Source organism: Chenopodium album, chromosome 2 (genome assembly GCF_948465745.1).
Source record: "Chenopodium album chromosome 2, dcCheAlbu1.1, whole genome shotgun sequence".
Lineage (NCBI taxonomy): Eukaryota > Viridiplantae > Streptophyta > Magnoliopsida > Caryophyllales > Amaranthaceae > Chenopodium > Chenopodium album.
Window position 1 is genome coordinate 13,294,009 of NC_137835.1, and position 7,229 is coordinate 13,301,237.

At 38.3% G+C, this 7,229-nt stretch overlaps 1 non-coding gene across 1 annotated transcript; it reads right to left on the reverse strand.

The window, feature by feature from the left end:
* Positions 1 to 5,255: 5,255 nt before the first annotated feature.
* LOC145607148 (small nucleolar RNA R71) lies at positions 5,256 to 5,362 on the reverse strand. The gene has a single exon (XR_014105511.1). It is a non-coding gene; the product is annotated as a small nucleolar RNA R71 (small nucleolar RNA).
* Between the last annotated feature and the right edge of the window lie 1,867 nt (positions 5,363 to 7,229).

A 7,229-nucleotide genomic window follows, 5' to 3' on the forward strand; every position in this document is an offset into this window, starting at 1 on the left:
TCCTCCTGCGGAGACTGGAGCCGATACTGGAGCTGGAGCCGGAGCAGGTGAAGAGGTTACTCCTCGTACGACGGAGTTCTATGCGATGATGGGTTTACCTCCCCCGGCGCCGTAGTTTGTACTTGTGCTTTTTGCTTATTTTTGACTTTGTATAGAACTTTGGCTTTTAGTTAGACTCATCATTTTATTTTAGACACATTTTGTATATACATGAGTTTATTTTATTTATCATGTTTTTTCATTTTTTATTATTATCATTATTATGTGCATGTTTGTGTGTGCAAGAAAGTGTGACAAATAATTTTGCACAAAAATTCCGTCATTTTTATTATTGATGGAGGGTATCCAACTTTCTCCTCCAAAAAAGAAAAAAATGAAAAAAAGGAAAAGTCAAATAAAATATCGGATTTATAAAAACTTGAGAATAAGTCTAAATAAAATCCAAAAAAATAATATAATTAATATAATAGCTATATTAATTAAAAAAAAGGAATAAATGAATATTTAGAAAAAGATAAGGAAGCCGTAAAGTCGTTAGCATACTCGAATTAAGTTAAAAACGCGGTTTTTCAGAAAGCGCGTACGACAAGGCAAATTGGCGCCAGCTGGCGCCACGCGTTTTGGTGTAGTGCCAGGCGCTACACTTAGCGTTTGGCGCCAAGCTCTGGCGTCAGGCGCCAATAATAACGTCTGGCGCCAAATAGCGTTGACCCCGTATCCTTGTTAGATTAAAACTGCTCCGATTTCGTGCATAAATAGCCCCCTGCCCAGCCGATTCTTTACATAATTTCAGCAAATAAAATAATTCTTAGCTTTAGAAAAAATAATATCATGTCTCTAGTCACCAAAACTTTTACCCAATACACCCATGAATGGTGTCGGTCTCTTAATGCCAAAGAAAGAAAAGAATTAGATGTGTTCCACTTGGGGGGAATTTAAGGTATCAAAGGGGTAGATCTTGACTTAGATTTTATTCATACCGCTCTAGAATATTGGGATGTTGATACCCATTGCTTTAGAATAGGGTATGATGAAATTAGCCCTTTGCCGGAAGAATTTTGTGCTATTTTAGGTTTCCCTGCAATAGATCTCATAGTAATCTCTAGAATAGATGCATATTATTACAAGGATTTTGAACGCTTCTTCAATTTAAAAGAAAGGGATCTATCAAAAGTAGTAGATGGCAACATAGTTAACTTGAAAGAATTTGCTCGCCATTATTTTGATAAACCTTACTCCGAATCTTTTCATATTTATAGAAGAAGGGCTTTCTTATTTTGTATGCTTAATCAATTTTTTCTTAGTAGTGGTAAAAATAATGAGGGTCAATCAATTATAACCACCGTATTAGAACAAATTGAATCAGGGAGAAATCCAATGCCATTAATAGTTGGAGAGACTATGATTGGTCTTGATGATTTGAAGAGGAATCCAAAAGCACCTTTTCGGGGCTCTCCAATTTTATTACAGGTAGAAAAATAATATTTTTAATTACAGAAATCAAAAATATATTTTTGTATATTAATAATAATTTATTTGCATTGCAATTTTTTTTAACAGATGTGGCTAATGGAAAGGCTGAAATTAATTAGCCCACCAGACAATATTGAGAAGTACACTCTGAATTGTTTCGTGAGGAGGAAGAAACGCTTCTCTAAGATGGGGCGCCACGAATGGAAGAAAGTTTTCGACTCCTGCAATTTTGCCATCAAGTGGGTCATCCCTTGGTGGAAAATAGAAAGGATGGTTGGTGTCAACAAGAAACCATTCTGCCGTCTTCCAAGCTTGTCCCGTATGACTTATTATTATCCCTGCTGGGTAAAATGACAATACGACCTACTTCAGACTATTCCTTTCGGAGATCTTCGTCCTCCCTACGAGTTCCCTGTCTCCTAGGAAGTAGACAAATTTGATGCATATTGGAGTGCTAGACCTCTATGGGAAGTGATTACCCAAAAGGTTCCTCCTTCCTTGCCCAATGATGTGAAAAAGTGGCTGTTGAAGAAGCCTTCAAAGGACTTGAAGAAAAATCAGGGTAAAACTGATGTGAAGAGTCGTCTAGGTGACAGGGTGATTCCTGCTAAGGAACGCTTAGGTGAAAGAGTTGAATTCAAAACACCTGCAATGCCTAGGAAGAAAAGTACTACGAAAGATAAGGAAAAAAGGAAAGTTGACACCATAGAGAAAAAAGCTTGGGTAGAAAAGAAACATGGAGTCCTAGCTGAAGGGGAAACTATCTACTCCAAGATTGAATGTAGGTCCTCTAAAGGATGCCTACTAGCTAAGGTTATGGATGAGGAGGAAGAAGCAGACAAATATTGGAAAAGGGCTAGGAAAGAAAAAGAAGTTTAAGAGCATTGCTTAATTTTCAATTATTAGACTTAGTTTATTATTTAAAGTTAATTTATTTAAGCTTTATTTAAATTCCATCAATAATGTAATTTTATTTTATTAATGAAATTTCAGCTTTTAATTAAATTATTTACTTTAAATTTATTTTATTAAAGCAATGAAAACCGAAAGAAATTAATTTTCCAGAAATTTTTCGAGTACAGAAGTCGAAAATTTTCCGAAAAACACCGAAATATTCCCAGAATTTAAACTGTGAATTGGCGCCACCTATCTGCGACTGGCGCCGGCCACGACAGTCTAGCGTCAGACGATGGAAGCCGTCGTCTGGCGCTGATGGTCATAGTCTGGCGCCAGACTTTTTTCTGCGACGCTGATATTTCGCCGATCTTCTGTCGAATTTTTTTTAATTAATTCTGAGGCGCGAGATTTTTTTAAAAAAAAAAAATAAAGTGGCCGCACCCGTAAAGGGCTGCCTACGTATCCTTTCTTAAGGAATCAGGCCAAACGTAGCTCTCTTGAGTATCCTACTCAAGTAATTATGGGTAGTTGATGTGTCTATTTTATATATTATTTCACCCTCGTCCCTTGGTTATAATTAGTAGTGTTTTTGGCTCTTTAGAGCCACTTTTATTACTAATTGGTGTTTTCTAGTGTTTTCGTAGATTTGGTTGACTTTTGCAGGGATTTATGCTTTTGGAGTATTTTCCCGAGATATTTTGGAGCAATCACGAACATTGGAGAAGCACGACCAGAGTTTATAGCCCAGGGCCGGTTAGAGCCATAGAACCGGTGATTAAGTGCTCGGTATAGGTGATACCGGGGCATTTGGACCGAGTATTCAAGACCAAAAGAGGAAACCCAGATTGGCCCGAAGAATTGGAGCCCAATCGAAGTCCAAATAGTGGCCCAAATGAGCCGCCCGACCAAAAAGGCTGGCGCCCGGAGGCGCGCCCGGCCGGGCGGGAGAAGCTTAGTCTGGCGCCCGGTGACGCGCCCGGCCGGGCGCGAGATTAGTATTAGAGACAAAAAAGGCGCGCCCGATCGGGCGGTGCCTCGCCCGATCGGGCGCGTGTTTTCTTAGTAGACGATTAACGTAGTTTTAATTTGTTTTAGTTTAGGATTTTTGTACGGAGTATAAATACTCCTCCGTAATACGTTTTTATCACCTCTTCTTCCTCTCCTCTTTACTTTCTTAATTATTCTCTTAGAATTCTCTCTCTAAACCTTTGTTCTTAATTCTACTTTTAATTCCAGATTTATTTTGGTAACGATTCCTCTTCTCTTAATCTTAGTTATTTATTCTATTCCTTTAATCATGTCTTATTTTATTGCTTTGATTTGTTTAGTTTTTAATATGTGTGAGTAGTTTAATTTCTAGGGTTTATGGGGATCTAATAAATAATATGAAGGGGTAAATTATTGTTGTTGATTATCAATGCTAGATTAATTTCCTATTGATTGATTTAATGCTCTGTGACTAGATTAGGCCTATCTTTTATGCATGAGTTTGACAATATTGATTCAAGATTCGAGAGATGAGAATTGATGTTTATGTGTAGTTTCAATAGGCTGGTTAATTTATAAATGGTTAAGTCGAGATTCGAGAGATGAGATTTAATACCGGTAAATTAATTGTGTGATTGTAATACGCAGCGAAAGCCCTTTACAATCTGGTTAATTGATGCATTGATGATTGACTATTATTGATTATTGGTATTACATGATAATTTCTCGTTGAATTGTTTTAATGTTTTACAATTGCGGCTTGTAAAAGTATAGCAGTATTAAATTGATGAATCGAGCAGATGTTAATTTGATATTAAAGGCTATTTTCAATAAGAACTTAGATCTAGTAAATTGCGAGAGCCTGTTAGATCTATGTTGATTAATAAATTGCGAGAGCCTGTTAATCATGTTATTTATGCAATGTCAATGATTGATTACTATGTTTTACCCTGGAGTATTATTTATTGGTGAATCTATGCCCTAGATCCTTTTATATATTGTTTTCTCCCTATTCCTATTCTTTGTAGTTTAGTTTCATACTCAAATATAAATATTGGTTACTTAGATAATTTAGATTATAATAATTAATTAGGAGTAAAAAGACTTGTTTCCCTGTGGAGATCGACCCTACTTCCCTATCTACTTTAGTTAGAAGATTTAGGTATTTACTTTTGATTAGGGAATACGACTTTACCCTGTCAAAATTTGGCGCCGTTGCCGGGGAAACGGTTTTATTTTTATTTCTGATTGTTTTTGTAGTCTAGATTATTTCTCTTTTGTCTCAGAGAGCGTTAGTTCTCTGAGACAAATCTCATATTTGCTTCTAGTTTTTGTTTATGCCCAGGTGTTCCAGATCAGGTTATATCCCATTCGATCTTGAGATCGAATGTTCCTTCCATAGACAGAAAAATTTCTACAAGCAAATCCTGGCGGATTCTGGTGATAATAACAATAATCACCGCGACCCTCCAACTGATTCCAGCGATTTAGAGGCATCATCAGACGCAGAATCAGAGATGACAGCTCCAAAGAAGCTTAGTGATTATTCACAACCAAAGCTTACGGATTTTCCACACCTCACCCCTACTCCGGCTCTTGATGGGGTTCAATTTGAAATTAAACCTCAATTTATAACGATGATAGAGAGGAAGCAATTCAGTGGAGCCAAGGGTGAAGACCCGAATCTTCACATTGCCGACTATTGTCAATATTGCAACACCATCAGGCAAGCCGGGGTCACTCATGACCAAATCAGGGAGATTCTCTTTCCTTTCTCTTTAACTGGAAAAGCTAAATTGTGGTTTAATGGCTTAAATAGAACTACACTTGGTATAACTGACTGGGAAACTCTTGTTTTGAATTTCTATAACAAGTATTATCCTGCAGAGAGAACAACAATACTACAGAGTGCGATTCAGAACTTTGCCCAAGAAGCCGATGAGTCTTTATATGAGGCTTGGGAGAGGTTCAAGGACTTACAAAGAGAATGCCCTCACCATAATTTAGCACAATGGCAGTTAATCCAAGCCTTTTATAACGACATTGGAAATTCCTCTAGAATAATTTTAGACTCTGCAGCTAGTGGGAGATTTATGAATCTTAATGTTGATGATGCAGGTCAGGTTATTGAAGATATGGCGATACACAATTCCCAATATGGGAATCCCAGAGGATTTGCTAACAAGGGGAAGCATAGTGTCGACTCTGTATCCTTTTTGCAAGCTCAATTAACCTCTATTTGCCAAAAATTAGATAACCTGAGCACTGCTAATGTAGCTAATGTTTCTGCGATTAATAATAATTCTAATGAGGCTTTCTGTGAAAATTGTGGTATTGTAGGTCATTGGGAGCAGGATTGCAGGAGTTCCGTGGAGCAAGTTAATGCCTTCCAAGCTTATAGGCAGAATAACCCATACTCCAACACTTACAATCCTGGGTATCGGAATCATCCATACCTTTCCTACCGGAGCACCAATGTTCAAAATCCACCACTACAAGAACCACAGGCGCCGCAACAACAACAGCAGAAATATTATCATCCCAATGCTAGCCAGAAGAACCAGCCACAACAACCCTCCTCATCTTCCGATCATTCTCTGGCGGAAATTAGAGCAATGTTGGTCAATATGCAAAAGCTCATGGAGAGCAGAGATGCGACAATTGATCAAATTCTAGCGCATAATAAAATTGTAGATAATCAAATTGCGCAACTCTCCGCTACTCTACAAGCCCGCCAACAGGGAGCCTTGCCAGCACAGCCTACTAGGCCTACGGATCAAGCATTTGCAAAATTTATCAGATCGCCCGACCGGGCGACCCACCTCCCGACCGGGCGCGAGTGATTCCGCCCCCTTCTTCTTCCTTCTTTTCTTCTTTCTTTCTCCATTTCTTCTTTCCTCCATTACTTTCTCTCTCTAAAACTCAAATTTTCTCTACCTTCTCTCTAAGATTTCTCCTCCATTACTAACCCAAATTCAAAACTCTTTATATATTTGTGATCCTCTCTTCATCCTCTTCACTTTCATATAAAAATTTTTCAGTTTTAATTCAATAAATTTTCAACCCATTTCTTTAACATGGCTTCAAAGAGGGCTAGGTCCATTTTTGGTAGGAGCTCCAGTTCGAGGGAGGAATACGACCCGGAATTGCAATTCCCGTATTGGCCGACGATCCGGATTGTGAGCCGGGAACAAAAGGAACGGCTAGAGCATTTGGTCGGTCGTGAGGTAATTCCTTCTCGGTGGTTACACCGCCCTACCCTAGAATCATTTGGTTTGTATGATTTTGTTAAACGATTTTTGAATGATATTGGCATGAGAAAATTTGTTGACATGCACTATCCTACATACCGAGAACTTACCTGTGAATTCCTGTCCATTTTTCATGTTGTTAGTAGTAGGAATGGGCCTAATTTATTTTTCAGGTTAAATAATAGAAATATTAGTTTAACTTTTGTTGAATTTTGTAAAATTTTTGAATTAAATTCTAAATTATCTCACCAGTGGCATGCATACTATAAAATGGGTGAATTATATTATGCTTTGACTGGTTTACCTGCCCCCGACCCCCAGCAAGCTAGTACCAAACCTATTCACCACCCTGTCCCAAAAATCTGGCAAAGATTTGCGGGTTTGTGTTTTTTAGGTAGGGCCGAGCCTCATAACGCTCAAACTATCGAACTAGCTGTCATAGGACATTATATGTACGAGTTCGGGAAATTGAACATAGGCAGTTTTATAGTTCACCATTTGAGTAGGCATGCCACAGCCAGCACCACTTCCAAGTCCCCTATCCGTTTAGGTGGCCTTATCACTCGAATAGCGGTGAAAAAGGCCGGTTTTGTAGTAGACGGACCCCACCAGCTGACTAAC